Source organism: Heterocephalus glaber, unplaced genomic scaffold, assembly GCF_053883595.1.
Source record: "Heterocephalus glaber isolate CG9 unplaced genomic scaffold, H.glaber_assembly_v1.0 deba00000896, whole genome shotgun sequence".
Classification (NCBI taxonomy): domain Eukaryota; kingdom Metazoa; phylum Chordata; class Mammalia; order Rodentia; family Bathyergidae; genus Heterocephalus; species Heterocephalus glaber.
In genome coordinates this window covers 8,571,699-8,586,971 of record NW_028258170.1, presented here as the reverse complement: position 1 = coordinate 8,586,971, position 15,273 = coordinate 8,571,699, and the positions used below count along the sequence as shown (strand labels likewise).

Here is a 15,273-nt window from a genome sequence, read left to right as displayed (position 1 = left end):
CTATCTATGAGAAGTTCACACCCTTGAAGTTTAAATATGAGGAAAGTAGTGCAAATAATATAGAAAGCGAACATTTTTGAGTCTTTAGGAGGCACTGGGTAAGCATTTTAAAACAATATTAACTCATTCAATCCTCACAACTATCCTGAGCAATAAGGTCTATTATCAGGCAATTTTAAAAATAGGAATACTGACTTTAACTCACTCCAAGGTTCTTGCTAGTAAGTGACAGAGGCTGGATGCATCTGCCATTAACCATAGTACAATTCTGGTGTAAACTCAGACTTTCTGTTTTTAACCCCATGAATTTTGATGTCTCTGTCTCTCTTTTTTTTTAATATTCAGTAAATCAGTGGGTTTCTTTTTGCCTTAGTCTCCCTATCCAGAAGACTGTATCTTTCTGTTTGTCAGACATGATAGTAGATTCGCATATGGTTAATGTAGAAGATTGGAATCAAAGAATCTGCAAATTGTATCCAAAATCCAGGAAAAGAAAAGGCTTGCTATTTGACAACACAGCTGAGAATGGGACTCAAAAGGCTCATTTCCTCCTCTTCACCATGGCTGCTCTTCTGCAGAATATACCAACATCATAATAAGCATAGAGTACAGATATAGTTATATGGTTACATATTCATGATGCAGAATATTTACATTCATTGTGGGGGATTGGCAAATATAACTATCACATCTTGATCATTATTACTTTCCTTTCCACTTTGCCCTCATTTTGACATCTTTTCCCACATCTCCTTTTCATTTCTAAAAAATTAACCCTCCTATTTACTGCCATTTCTTTTTTAATGTTTTCCTTTTCTTTAGATTTTCTCTTCACTCTACTGGGTTTCTTTTGCTTTCCAGAAGATTTTTATTTGATACAATTCCTTTTTGGATATATCCATTTATTGATTCATGATATTATTTGTTTTATAACTGGTATTCTGATCAGAAAGTCTTTGCCTATATTTATGTTCTCAAGAGCTTTAACTATTTTAAATTCCAGCAGATTCAGTGTTTTTGTCTTTATATCTAGGTATTTGATCTATTTTCATTTGATTTTAGTACAGGGTGAGAGATATGTATCTAGATTCATTCTTCTGCAAGTACATAACCAGTTTTCCCAAAATCATTTTTTAAAAGGCTATCTTTTCTCCAGCTTATGTTTTGGCCCTTTTGTCAAAAATCAGATGGCTGAAGGTGCTTAGAACTGTCTCTGCACCCTCACTTCTATGCCACTGGTCACTGTGTCAGTTTTTGTGCTGGTAACATGCTATTTTTATTACTGTAGCTTTGTTGTGTACCTTGTTGTGTACCTTGAAATCCAGGATTGTAATGCCTTCCACTTGGCTAATTCCTCTGTGTTGCCTTTCTGGGTCTCTTCATTGTTCCATATAAGCTTTAAGACTTTTTTCTAGTTTTGTGATGAATGCTGTTGGTATTTTGATTTATCATTTTTGGTAATATAGCCATTTTGACAATATTGATTCTGTGTATCCAGGAACAGAAGGTGTCTCGCCATTTTCTTATGTCTTCTTCAGTCTTTTTTCAGAGTACTATATTTTTAGAGGCCTTTCACTTCTTGTTTAGGCTAATTTCTATATTTTGAATTGTTTTTTGGAAGTTACCATGAATGGGATTGTTTTCCTGATTTTTTTCTTGGTGAGTGTTAATCATTGGTGTACAGGAGTGGCATTAATTTTTGTGTGCTGATTTTGTATCATGCCACTTTGCTCAATTTGTTTATTAGCTCTAAGAATCTTCTGAGATTTTTGTGTCTTTTATGACATATCATCAATAAATGAGTATAGTTTGGCTTCTTCATTTCCTATGAGTATCTCTTTTTTTTCCTCCTTCTCTTGCCTGATTGCTCTGGCTAGAGATTGGAGTATTACATTGAATTGGAGTGGTAAAAGTTGACAACCTTGTCTTGTTCTTGATTTTAGAAGAAAGGCTTTCAGTTTTTCCCCATTTACTATGATGTTGGCAGTGAGTTTGTCATAAATGTCCTTTATCAGTTTGAGGTGAGGCCCTTCTAAACTTATTTCTGTTAGGGCTTTTATCTTAAATATATGGTTAATTTTGTCAAAGACTTTTTCTGCATCATTGGGATGATCATGTGATTTTTAGCCTTGCTTCTTTTTATATGGTATACATTATTTATTGATTTACATACATTGAACCATCCTTTCATTCCTTGGATGAAACTGACTTGGTCATGATGAACAATTTTCTCAATGATTTGTTATATTCTGTTTGCAATTACCTAGTTGAGGATTTATGTATCTGTGTTCATTAAGGAAATTGATCTGTAGGGTTTTTTGTTGTTGTTGTTGTTAATTCCTTGTCCAGCTTTGATACCAGAATTAATGCTAGCTTTCAGGAATGAGTGTGGTAGTATTCCTTTTGTTTTTATGGAGGAGTTTGTGAAATATTAGTGTTAGTTCTTCCCTGAAGTTTTAAGAAAATTCAGTGATAATTCTATTGGGTCCTAGGATCATCTTAGTTGAAAGGATTTTATTACTGCCTCTATTTAATTGCCTATTATTGGTCTCTTCAAGGTTTTGATATTATCTTGGTTCAATTTTGGTAATTCATATGTGTATAGGAATTTATTTGTATTCTAGATTCTCCAAGTTATCCAAATATAAGTTTTTGAAATAGTTTCTTATAATCATTTGAATTTTGGCAGTGTTCATTGTGATTTTTCCTTTTTCATTTCCAATTTCATTGATATGCATTATCTTTCTTTCTATTGGAAATTTCACTAAGGGGTTATCAATTTTGTATTTTTTCAAAGAACCAATTCTAATCCATTGATTCCCTGTATTTTTTCTCAATTTCATTAATTTCTGCTCTGATCTTTATAATTTCTTTCCCTCTGCAAGTTTTGGATTTGGATTGCTCTTTTTCTTTTAGGACCTTGGGAGGCAGCATTAGGTTATTTATTTGAGATTTCTCCATTTAAAAGACTGCTGACATTTATGGCTATAAACTTTCCTCTGAGAGTTGCTTTCAAAGTGTTCCATAGGTTGTGGTATGTTGTGCTTTCACTGTCATGTGATTTTAGGAATTTTTAAATTTCTTCCCCAACTTCTTCAGTGACTGACTGAAGAGTGTATTAATTAATTTTCATGTATTTGTATAGTTTCTGCTGCTGTTGATTTCTAGTTTTATTCCCCTAATCCAATATTATTTCAAAACATTTTATGTATCTAAGCATGTTTTATAGCACAAGAAAAGGTCTAATTTGGAGAAAGTTCTGTATGTTGCTGAGAAAATGTTAATTCTGTTGTTACATGAAATAGTCTATAGATACCTGTTAAATCCATTTGTTCAATAGTGTGGTTTACTCTGATATTTATTTGCTGATTTTTTATCTGGATGACCTGTGTATGTGTGTGAAGTCCACACTATGATTGTATTCATGTTTATTTTCTTTTTATGCTCAGTACTTTTTGTTTTATAAAATTGCATGTGCTCATAGTTGGTGCACATATACTTATAGTTGTTAACTCTTCCTGTTGATTTTTTTTTATTAGGATATAGTGACATAGCCATGAACCTCTCCATGACACTTCACAGTCAAAATACCGGAAATTCAGCACAAAGAGAGAATACTAAAAACTGATGGAACAAAGCAACAAGTAACCTATACAGATAAGCCCATGAGAATAACAGCAGATTTCTCAACACAAATCTTAAAGGCTAGGAGAGCTTGGAGGAAAGTATTTTTTAGCCTAAAAAGAAAACAGTTAGCAACACAGATTACTATATCCTGCAAATTATCCTTCAAAATTGATGGAGAAATAGACTTTCCATGACAAAGATAACCTGAAGAAATTCATGGCCACCAACCCAGAATTGCAGAAAGTACTTAAAGGAATCCTTGACAAAGAAGCAAGGACAACATTACAAAAAAGCTCAAAAGAAAGAATATATCTAAGCTGGAAAGTAGTTAAGCAAAAGGAAAAAAATAAAGGAATCAACATTAGAAAAACAATGTAAATGTGATGTTGGCCTTGATTTCTTTTTATAATTTCTAATTCTTTACAAAAATGATCATTCATATATTGCATTGTTTTATTTAATACAATCAACTTTTTTCTGTATCTTTTTAAAAGTTCTTAAATGTTTTATTAATTAGATCCTTTATCTGTTTATTGACATTTTTTTAAGTTTACTGAACATCTTATGGCTTTATTAGTTTCTTTTTTGATCTTTCAAACATTTTAACTATTTGTTTTTTCTTAGTTTCTTTTCCCGAAGCTTCCTCCACTTTAGTTTCTGTGAGATCAGTTTTGGGCAGTTAAGATTTTTTTTAAAGACATATCTAATTGCCTTGTTTTCTCATGCTTCTGTTTGTTTTTGTATTGAGAGTTGATGATCAGCCAGGATAGAAAAATCTGTTGCTACTGTGACTCCTGTAGTTTTGTATATTTCCCTGTGATGCGACCTTGGCTTTGTTATTTTGGTGATTATGCACCTATTCAACCTATGCAATGTAATAAAACCAATCCCGGTTGCTGTGGTGCAAGGAAAGAGCAACTGGTAGTTATATCAGCAACTACAGAATCTACACTCATATATTTTAAAACTCATTTTAAGAATTTCACACCTTTTTCAATAACCCATGAATAAAGTAAAATAGTACTGATGAGAAGAAAGTTGGAATGACAAGTTAGGCAGGAAAAAGGAAGGATATAGTTCAGAAATAGGAGGTAGAAAATAGCAATGAAACAAAGATGAGATAGGACTTTGGTTGCATTGTTTTTATTTTTAGAATTGAAGAAGAGTGAAGGGGATTTAAGAAGTTATTTTAGGGGAGCAGGGAAAAGGAAGAAGAGATGAGGAAATATAATTGGATATTGGGGGAAGCTGTTTCAAGCTCAGCACCAATTAATATGCTGGTGTTAAGCTTCTGTTTGAATTCTTTATATACAATTTTTGTTGAGGGCTAATTTTACATCATGAAGGATACTATCTAAACCAAAGCACTAATTCTTATTCTGTTTCACACATATAAACACTATATATACCAAATGAGAGAAGAGAAAAAACACATTCATACAAAGACACAAAAGTATAGTACCCTCTCGGTCTTATTTATAATTCATTCTGAATTTGGCCAGTGTTGTTTTCCCCCGTAGTTCAAAAATGGAGAAATCTCCTCTGGTAGCAATTGTAGGAGGCTGAGCTCAGGTTTTCGGTGATTGTGGCTAGGAGACTGGTCCTTGAACTGGCTCCCTTCCCACGATTTACTTTCTTGCCTACCAGTGAGTGAGGGGCGTTGGGCTCCTGGTGGACCACCAAGGCTTCTCATTCCCTCTGCAGGCAGTGCTCTATGAGCAAGCTCTTCAGCTTGCTCCTGTGGGTGTAAGTAACTGGAGGTTTTCCTCTCAGTCTTACGATGAGATACTTTCAACTGCATTGGAAAGGAGGATGCAGTAGAGCTGGTCCACTGGTCTTTGAAGGGGCTTCCCTTCCCTCCACGGTGATTTCTGCAGATGCTGATGTGGATGTGGGCAAGCACACAGAGCAATACCTTGTGACCCCACTGCTTCTCTTCAGCATTCCACCCACGCTAAACTCTCAGTCTGTGTCTCTCAAATAGTCTCTCTCAGGCCCACAGATTCAGTGGCATTTAGGGCTCAGCACAGAAAGGCCTGTCTGCTTGGAATTCAGTAGCATTTGGGAGCCAACGAGAGAGCTCACACGTGCTCTGAGCTCAGCAGCTTTTGGTGGGTGGTGGAACGGATCCCACATGGGGATCAAGCTCTCTGTGGTGTGTGGAGGGCAGGCGGTGGGTGGAATACCACACGGGGCGGTGGGAGAGCGCCCACTCTGGCACAGCTCCGGGGTCTTTTCTCCACCCCTAGATCACTGTGATCACAGCCACTGCACACCCCTGCAACTCAGTCCCACCAATTGCTCAGTGCCTGGTTCTAGGTACCTACACAGGACCATGTCTTCGTCTCTTTCTGTCCCTAGGGACCGCCAACTCTCAGTAACTACCCTCTGAGTGATTCTCTGGCACAGGATCTCCTGTCATGTGAAGAGGTCCTCTCCTGGGAACGCGTCGCTCGCTGGCCCCATTGAGTGGGCCGAGCAGTGGCTGCTCAGCTGGCACTGAATGCAGCAGCCTGGCTATTGCTGCTTTCGCAGCCCCCTTCCTTTCCCAAGACTGTGAGGAGCACCATCACTGAGCTTGGGGCAGGAGGCAGCCTTGCCTCTTTCTCTGAACGCCGCCACTACTAGGACTCATCCGGTGGGCTTCTCCTTCAAGCTGTCCTTTTACATTTTGTTTTCTTGTTCACGCCCCATTTCTGAGTACTGTGGATCCCGGTTAAATGTCTTCTAAACCCTTGTGAGCTCACCACAATGACTCTCCAAACCAGTGTTCTCAATTTAATTATTTAAAAATTAAATTTTAGTATTTCTTTTTGTTTTAGTTATAAATCATTTTATGTTTTGTCCACATCAAAAGAAATTCCAGGTTGTATTACGAAAGGAAACAGCAAACTTCTGTGACTCACATTGTTTTTTTTAAAGACCGTTATTCAATAAATAAACAGTCTATGTTCAGTTCAGTATAATGTTTTCAATACATTCTTCTGTAAAATGTAGCATAAATAAATAAGTTGAAGTTATTTGTTCAGATTAGTCTAAAACATTTACTCCCATGTAAGGACTTTTCTTTTGAGGCTTAGATGTTGTTCACAGTATTATGAGTGAAGTTCCACTCACACTAAAGGTTTTTACACATCTGAAATCCTCAGGAAACACATTGCATTGTTGTTCTCAATCCACCTGAGTGTTATAGACTAACATCAGAAACCATGTCAAGGGTAAAAAGTGCAAAGTTGTGTTGTTATGGTTTCTTTCCAAATAATCCCCAGAATTTTTATTTTTCAGTTGTTTTCTATTTTATCTTATTTTTATCAGAACATAATTACTGCATTCATCGTGGGGAGCAGGTCCATACACATAATATGTCTTAATTCTTTTTTATGTCTCTTTGCATTCTCCTTCCCATCCCTCCATCTCTAGATCTCCTTCCCTTAACAAAATAGCTAGCTCCCTGTTTCCTATTACCTATCTTTTGTTTTGTTCTTTACTTATATACTTTAGGTTTCTCAAATAAGAGAAGCTATGGAATATTTAAACAATATCCCTTTATGGCAGAGTAGTACTCCATTGTGTATAAATAACACACTTTTTTCACTCATTCATCTGTTGATGGATAAATAGGCTGCTTCCAAGATTTATCTATTATGAGTTGTGCTGCTTTAAACATAGATGTGCATGTATTACTCTAGTATGTACCTTGTCTAACTTTTTGGGAAAGATACCTAGTAGGGGCAATACCTGAGTCAAACAGAATTTCTTTTTTCTTTTCCTGCTTTGTTTGTTTTGTTTTTTTCAGACAGGGTCTCACTATGTAGCCCAAACTGGTCTTAAACTCACTATGTAGCCCAGGCTGGCCTCAAACTCACAGTAATCCATTTGCTTCAGCCTCCTGAGTGCTGGGATTACAGGTGTGCACCACACACCCTACTCTCAAATGGAATTTTTGATTTTAGATTTTTGAGAAGTCTCTATATTGATTTCCATAGTTCTTTCTCGAGTTTACAATCACACCAACAATGTAGAAGGGTGGCTTTCCTCCTGCAGTCTCTCCAGCATTTGTTATTTGATTTTGTGATGATAAAATTTTGGTTATTAGTTTTAAGATAGCCATTCTTTCTGGAGTAAGATAAAGTCTCAGTCTTATTTTAATTTGCATTTCTCTGATGGGCAGAGAAGTTGAGTACTTTTTCATATGTTTATTTCTTTTTCTTTTTTTTATGTACTTCTGAGAAGCGTCTGTTTATTTCAGTTGTAATTTTTGATTGGGTCTTTTATTTTGGGGGGTCTGATTTTTGGAGATCCTTTATATGTTCTTGATATGAGTCTTCTGTCTGAGGAGTAGCTGGCAATTTTTTTTCCCATTCTAAAAGTTGTCTTTTCACTCTATTGGTTGTTTTTTTTGCTACACAGAAGGTTTTAAACTTGGTACAATCCCATTTGTTGATTCTTGATGTTTTTGTACTATTGGAGTTCTGTTAATATTGTTACCTGTGCCTATGTCTTTAAGAGTTTTCCCTATTTTACCTTCTCTCAGATCAAGGGTTTCTGTTTTAATATTGAGGTCTTTAATCCATTTCCATTTCACTTCGGTACATGGTAATAGACATGGGTCTAGGTTCTATCTTCAACATGTGTATAGCCAGTTTCCCCAGTACCATTTCTTAAAGAGGCTATCTTCCCTCCATTGGAAGCTTTTGAGCCCTTTGTCAAAGAACAGATGACCGTATCTTTGATTATATTCTATTGATCCACATTTTTGTTTTTGTACCAGTATCATGCTGGTTTTTTTTAAATCACTGTAGTTTTAAAGTATAATTGGAAATCTGAGATCGTGATGCCTCCTGCTTTGCTGTTCATGTCCAGCATTGCTTTTGCTATTCTAGTTCTCTTCTGGTTCCATATGAATTTTATGGTTTTTCCTAATTCTGTGAGAAATGCTATTGATATTTTGATAGGCATTACATTAAATCTATATATCAGGTTTGGTAGTATGGTCATTTTGACAATGTTTATTCTGCTCTGCAGAGAATATTTTTCCATTTTCTGTTATCCTCTTATATATTCTTTTTCAGAGTACTGTAGCTTTTGTGATAGAGGATTTCCTTGGATAAGTTAATTCCTATTTAATTTTTCTTGAGGCTATATGGAAAGGTATTATTTTCCTAATTTCTTTCTCATCAAGTTCATTATTGGTATACAGAAATGCTATTGATTTTTTTGTGTTGATTTTGTATCATTCTACACTGCTGATTTTGGTTATCAGTTTTGTGAGTCTTTGGTAGAAATTTCTGGCTCATCTATGTAAAGGATCATGTCATCTGTGAGTAGGGATAGTTTGACTTTTTTTTTTTTTTTGCTATATTCAACCCTTTTATTTCTCTCTTGCCTGAATCCTGTGGCTAAAGTTTTGAGTACTCTATTGAACAGAAATGATGCTAGTGGATATCCTTATCTTTTTGCTAATTTTATAGGAAAAGCTTTTGGCTTGTCCCCATTTCATATAATGTTGGCAGCAAGTTTGTCATAACTGGCTTTTATCAGCTTGAGACAAGGTCCTTCTATACCTACTTTCTTTAGTGTTTTTATCATGAATGAATGTTGGATTTTGTCAAAAGCCTTTTCTGTATTCACTCAGATGATCATGTGATTTTTTTCCTTGCTTCTGTTTATGTGATGTATTACATTTATTGATTTGTGCATGTTGAACCATCCTTGCATCTGTGAGATGAAGCCTAATTGATCATTGCATATGATCTTTTTGATTTGTTGCAGTCTATTTGCCAGTATCTTATTGAAGATTTTTGCATCTATGTCCACTAAAAAGATTGGCCTGTGGTTTCCTTTTTTAATTGGATCCTTATCTGATTATGGAATCTAGGTAATTCTAGCTTCCAGAAATGAGTTTGGAAGTACTCTTTCCCCTTCAATTTCATTGAAGAGTTTGAGGAGTACTGGTGTTAAATCTTCTCTGAAGAATTAATTGGTGAACACATCAAGTCTGGGGCTATTCTTTGTTGGTAGACTATTAATCCTTCAATTTCATTGCCTGTTATTGGACTGGTCAGAGATTTTTAAAATTCTTAGTTCAGTTTTGCTAATTCATGCGTATCTAGGAATCTGTCCATTTCTTCTAGATTTTCCAGTTTGTTGAAGTACAAGTTTTCATAGTAGTTAATAATAATCTTCTAAATTTCAGCAGTTTTCATTGTGATTTTGCCTTTTTCATTTAATTGAACTATTATAGGTCTTTTCTTTCCTTCTTTTGTTAAGGATAGCTAAGGGTTTGTCTATTTTGTTTATTCTTTTGAAGAACCAGCTCTTCAAATCACTGATTCTTTGTATTATTTAGGCACAATTTCATTAATTTACACTCTGTACTTTTTTTTCCCCTTAAATTCTTTTATTGGTACATTTTAGGTATACCATACATTTACATTTATCATTGGGTGTTTGTACCTGTACATGATGTATCTTGGTTCTTATTTTTTCCCCATTCCTTGTCCTCCCTTCACTCCCTCCCCGCTTCTCTATTTACAAAGACTTTGTTTCCATTTTTTCCTTTTCTCATAATTTTTCCTTTCCCTTCTTTCCTTTCCGCTTACACCCTGTACTTTAGAATTTTTTTCCTTGTTTTACTAGGACCATGAGGCACATCATTAAATTATTTGGGCTTGCTGTCTTTTTCTAATGTGCACATTAATAGCAATAAATTTCCCTCTTGGAAATGCTTTCATTGTTTTCCATAGGTTCTGGTATGTTGTACTGGCATTATCATTTGATTCTAGGAAATGTTTAATTTCTCCCTTGACTTCTTCTGTGACCCATTGATTATCTAGAAATGTTTTTTTAATGTCTAGGTGTTTGCAAAATTTCTGCAGTTCCTTTTGTCATTGATTTCTTGTTTCAGTGCATTATGATCCGATAATACACATGGGATAGTTTTGATTCTTTTGTATTTATTTCAGCAAACTATTTGGGGTTTTATGTGGTCCATGTGCTGTTGAGAAGAATATGTATTTTGTTGTTGAGTGGAACTTTCTGTAGATATCTATTAAGTAATTTGTTTGAAGATGTGGTTCAACTCTGATATTTCTTTGTTGATTTTTTTTGTTCAGTTGATCTATTTATGAAAGTAGGGTATTTAGGTTCCCCATTATGATTGTATTGAGGTTTATTTTTTGTCTTTTATGTTCAGTAATGTTTATTTTATGAAACTGAGTGTGCCAGTATTTGGTGCATATATATTTACAATTGTTATGTCTTCCTGTTAACTAATATGTACTGACCTTTTTTTGTCTCTTCTGATCACTTTCAGCTTGAAGTCTACTTTATCTGAGAATAAAGATTGCTTGCTTTCAGTGTCCTGATGCACCAAAGTATCCACACATCTCTCTCTCTCTCTATTTTTTTTTTTTTTTTTTTTTTTTGCTGCAGACATAGTCTGATTGCCAGCAGCCAAACTGGTTTCTCCCTTGTGGACTGCTGAACCATCTGCTTGGGAATGGTGAGGGCTACTGATAATGGCTGTTTGGACCTTGCCTGGTGCAAGGTGTTCTTGGGTGTAGCTAACTCCAGGCCTCTGTCTTTGTCCCAAGATCTGACCACTTCAATTAATTTGGAGAGAAGATAATGTGTCATTTGCCGAACACCTTGTTCTTCATCATCTTCCACCAGGGGCCTCCCACTCCTGGTTCCTTCTCTGCAGAGAAAATGCTTCATTCATGTTGGTGCTTTTCTTCCACAGACTGTTTGGTTAATGCATCACCAGAATCCCTCTGACCAGGACCCACTTTCTGTTCCTCCATTCACAGCCCTCATTCACTCCTGTCCCAAGAGCTCTGCTCTCTGATCCAAGGAATTTGGTACAGCCCCCAACTTCTGCAGAGGGGCTTCCTGACTGCATGGGACAGTGAACAATGAGCAGGATTTCATTCTGTCTTAGATATCTCCAGTGTTTGGGGAAACAATAGGAGAGTACCTGCTCTGGTCTGGCTCTGCTGAATCTCCCTTTCTCCTCTGTGTCTTCAGGAATGCAATCTGCAGCTCCATACCAGTGAGTTCTGCATTGCCTACAGCTCATGGTGTTTAGCTGGTCTCTGCTGAAAGTGGGGGACTTCCCTTGCCAATGCTGAAATACAGGTGGTGGGTAGGATGCTCCCTGGTGCTTGGGTGGATGATGGAGGTGAGGGATTGCCTGTTGTAGTGCTGCTGGCTCTCCCTTTCTCCAGTGATGAGTTTCCTGTTTCAGGTGGGAGGGAGAGAATGTAGGGAGCTTATTCCAGGAGTCTGGCCTCTGTAGCAGTGGCTCCTTTCCTCAGGATATTAGAACTTCTCCCAAGATAACATATTCTCTAGGTAAAGGGTGTGGAGGGAGCTGTGGGTTAGCAGTGGCACTGCTTCTTTTTTCTCAGCAACCCTTGTATTTGCTTCAATCTAGTGGGTTTGTCCCTCATGTTGACTTTCTGTATCTGGTTATGTTTGAGTAACCATTTCACAATACCTGCATTATCTGGTGGCTTTCCCCTGAGCTTCTCATGTGCCTTTGTCTCTAATTGGCTGAGCTGGAATATCTCCCTAGCTGTTTTTGTAAAAATCTGTATCTTGAATTGTGAATATAACAACAGTTCTAAACACCAAATGCTTTACATAAGTGAATGTGAATATCCTCTCTTTATTATTCCTCACTATATTCTTGCAGATCTTCCTTCACCCAAAGCACATTGAGAATTTCCACTTCCTCCACTTTTTTTCAATAACTTTTCAATTAGCATTTGGGCTATAAAAGTCACTTAAAAGGTAAGACACCCAATTGGCCTAGTCAGCCTTTTGTGAGCCTTCTTAACTCCAACCATTTGGTTTGTCAGTCTCCCTGATCCTAACAAGAAGAAAGAAAAAGGAGGAGGAGAAAGAAGAGGAGGAGGAAGAGGAGGAGGGGGAGGAGGAAGAGGGGGACAAGAAGAAAAAAAGAAGCAATATCTCTCTTCTACCCTAGCTTCTTCTCCAAACACCACATTATGTTCACTTTTGTATTCTTGGAAGCAGAAGTGAGCTGGATCTAAGTGTTCTTGCCTCTTTTGATCCTTAGAAACCTCCTCACCTTTATGACTATAGCACTGATACAGTTGACCACTCCATTGTCTGAACTCTATAATTTTTATGATCTAGATGCCAATCACATCTGCTCTTAGCCTTTAGACCACATCTCCTTTCTTCTCTCTCCTTTACTGGTTCCCCTTACTCTAGACAAACCTTAAATTTTGTCTAAATTTCTGACTATATTTGTTCTTTTCTCCAGTTTTGCAGTTCACCCTGAGTGATCTTGCTCAATCATTTGGTCTGAGTGTCAACATTTTCTCCATAGTTTCTGCCTTCATCTTCCTCCTTTTCTGAGAATGAGGTATAGAGATACAACCATTAGTTAAGTTGCTCTAGCTGGAACACTTGAAACACCTCAAACTTGACACATCCGAAAATAAAACCATGACTGTCTCCAAAGCCTTTCCTTATATTGTTTTCAGGAAGATTATTGGTCAATGTTGTCATCGTTGACATATCCATTCCATTTCCATCAGAGTTTTTCAACACTTCCCTCTAATTCATACCAGTATCCAGCCATTTGGGAGTATTTTCCCTCTAAGCCATCAGAAAATATTTTAGAAATGAAATTGAAATGATGTGCAAAATACCTGACCTCTTTGAAAGTGTCAAGGTCTTGAAAAACAAGAGACTAGGAAATTTTCATAGGTTGTGGGAGACTAAGGACATATAATGACTAAATACAATGTGGTGCCCTAAACTAGAACCTAGGGAAGAAAAAAAACATTGGTGAAAAAATTGATGAAATCACTAGTTTAATAAGTAGTAATATGACAATGCTAATTTGTAGTTTTGACAAATTTTCACTGATATCTCTGTAAGAGGTTAAGATTAGGGAAAGCTGAGGGCTTTCCATATCTTCGCAAAATTTTTATAAATTCAATATTACTTCAAAATGAAAACTAAAATCACACTAACAAAAACAAAATATCACTTCCTGTCCAATGCTTTAATAGGCCTGCCACTGAATCAGGGCAGCTGCATAATTGTCAAGTGCCACAGTGATTCTTATACGCTCAAGGTGTTATAAACCATGTGTGTGTAAAACAAATGGAACCCGCCTATGACATTTCCCCTATATAGACTTTTAAGAATTTTATAGGAGATACTCTAGACTGGCAGAATCTTTTAAAACAATTTTTATTAAGAATATGCTACTTAGGGGCTGGGGACTTAGCTCAGTGGTGCCTCTGCCTGCCTCACAAGCACAAGGACCCAAGTTCAATCCCCAGTAAAACAAAACAAAACTAAACTAAACTAAAAACCTACTTAAAAAAAATAAGTGATTCTGAATATAAGGCATATAATTGGCATATTGAATGACTTTTCACACCAAGAATGGTATGAAACGCGTATGTTTTATTTCTAAGTACGTTGTATTGTAACTTTGCTACTTGGCAATGAGTCAAAAAGCTTATTAGCTTTTTATAGACCAGGAAATTATTTGCACATCTTCATTTGCATTCCATTTGCTTTGACGCAAATCCAGAGGGTTTCCATATGGTGTGTATGTATGCTTACTGTGAAACTGAAACACTCTAAACTTATTGCAAAAGAAACTAAAAATAGAATAATGAAAATCAACAACATGTGTAGGAGAAAGCTTTTTAAAATGTACTGGTAACAAAGGATGGAAATTAGAGAGACCGTGTGCACATGTGTACTTTCCAGTGACTGTACTTGTGCATAAAACTGTTTGCTAGATCAATGAATACTTAGAGATTCATGTAGGAGTGTCAGAGTCTCCTAGGATTTCCTGAAATTGAAGGAAAACTTATTTATTTGCATATTCTCGGAGGCTCTCTATGATTCTAGTGAGTCGAAAGTATTAGGGGCTACTTAACATGGGGATCTTTTGAGAAGTAATAACAATTTCATATAACCCAACTTGAGGATGAAAAGGCTCCTTGGAGAGATGCCTGGACCATGGGAAAAGGCACTGGTGGTCATAGATGAATGTGCTACTAGGAGGCCCAGTTGGAGGTGGTCCATGGAGGCCTCTGGAAAATACATGTCTTGTGGGCACACTGACCCTGTGCAGTGCTTTCTGGCAGCCATCAATATAGCAGCTTCAGTTTACTATCTCTTCTCCCTTGTTTCTGCCTTGGAATCAGCCCAGCAAGTAAGGACTGACTCCCCTGAAATCACGCGCCAAATAAACCTCTCTTACTTTAAGAGCAGGTCCAGCAACATGAACGATGAGTAATACAGACATATGAGTGCCAGACTCAGTACTTTCAAACTCCTTCTAGTGAGCAGTGTTTCTTTTGCCAGAGTTTTACTTGGAAGGAATCAATGGAGAGGTGACTATTGATTGAGAAGCGGCACTGTAACAAGAAACAACAGCTGCTCAGGTCCAGATGTCTGATGTAGGCAATCCACAACAATCCTCCAGAACTCAGTATACCTGGAGGGAAATTTCAGGGCCTCAAACCCTCAGAGATGTTCTACCAGAGAGTAATTTATGGTAACTGCACAAACCACTCCCAGATAACACACCCAAAATCTTCTCAGTGGAAATAATGCAGATAGATTCATTTTGGCCCCAGC

General features: G+C 36.7%; 1 long non-coding RNA gene across 1 annotated transcript in view; it reads left to right on the top strand.

Annotated features, from left to right (window-relative positions):
* LOC110346556 (uncharacterized) overlaps positions 1-15,273 on the top strand; it is an 88,389-nt gene that overhangs the window by 29,032 nt on the left and 44,084 nt on the right. The window lies entirely within an intron of this gene.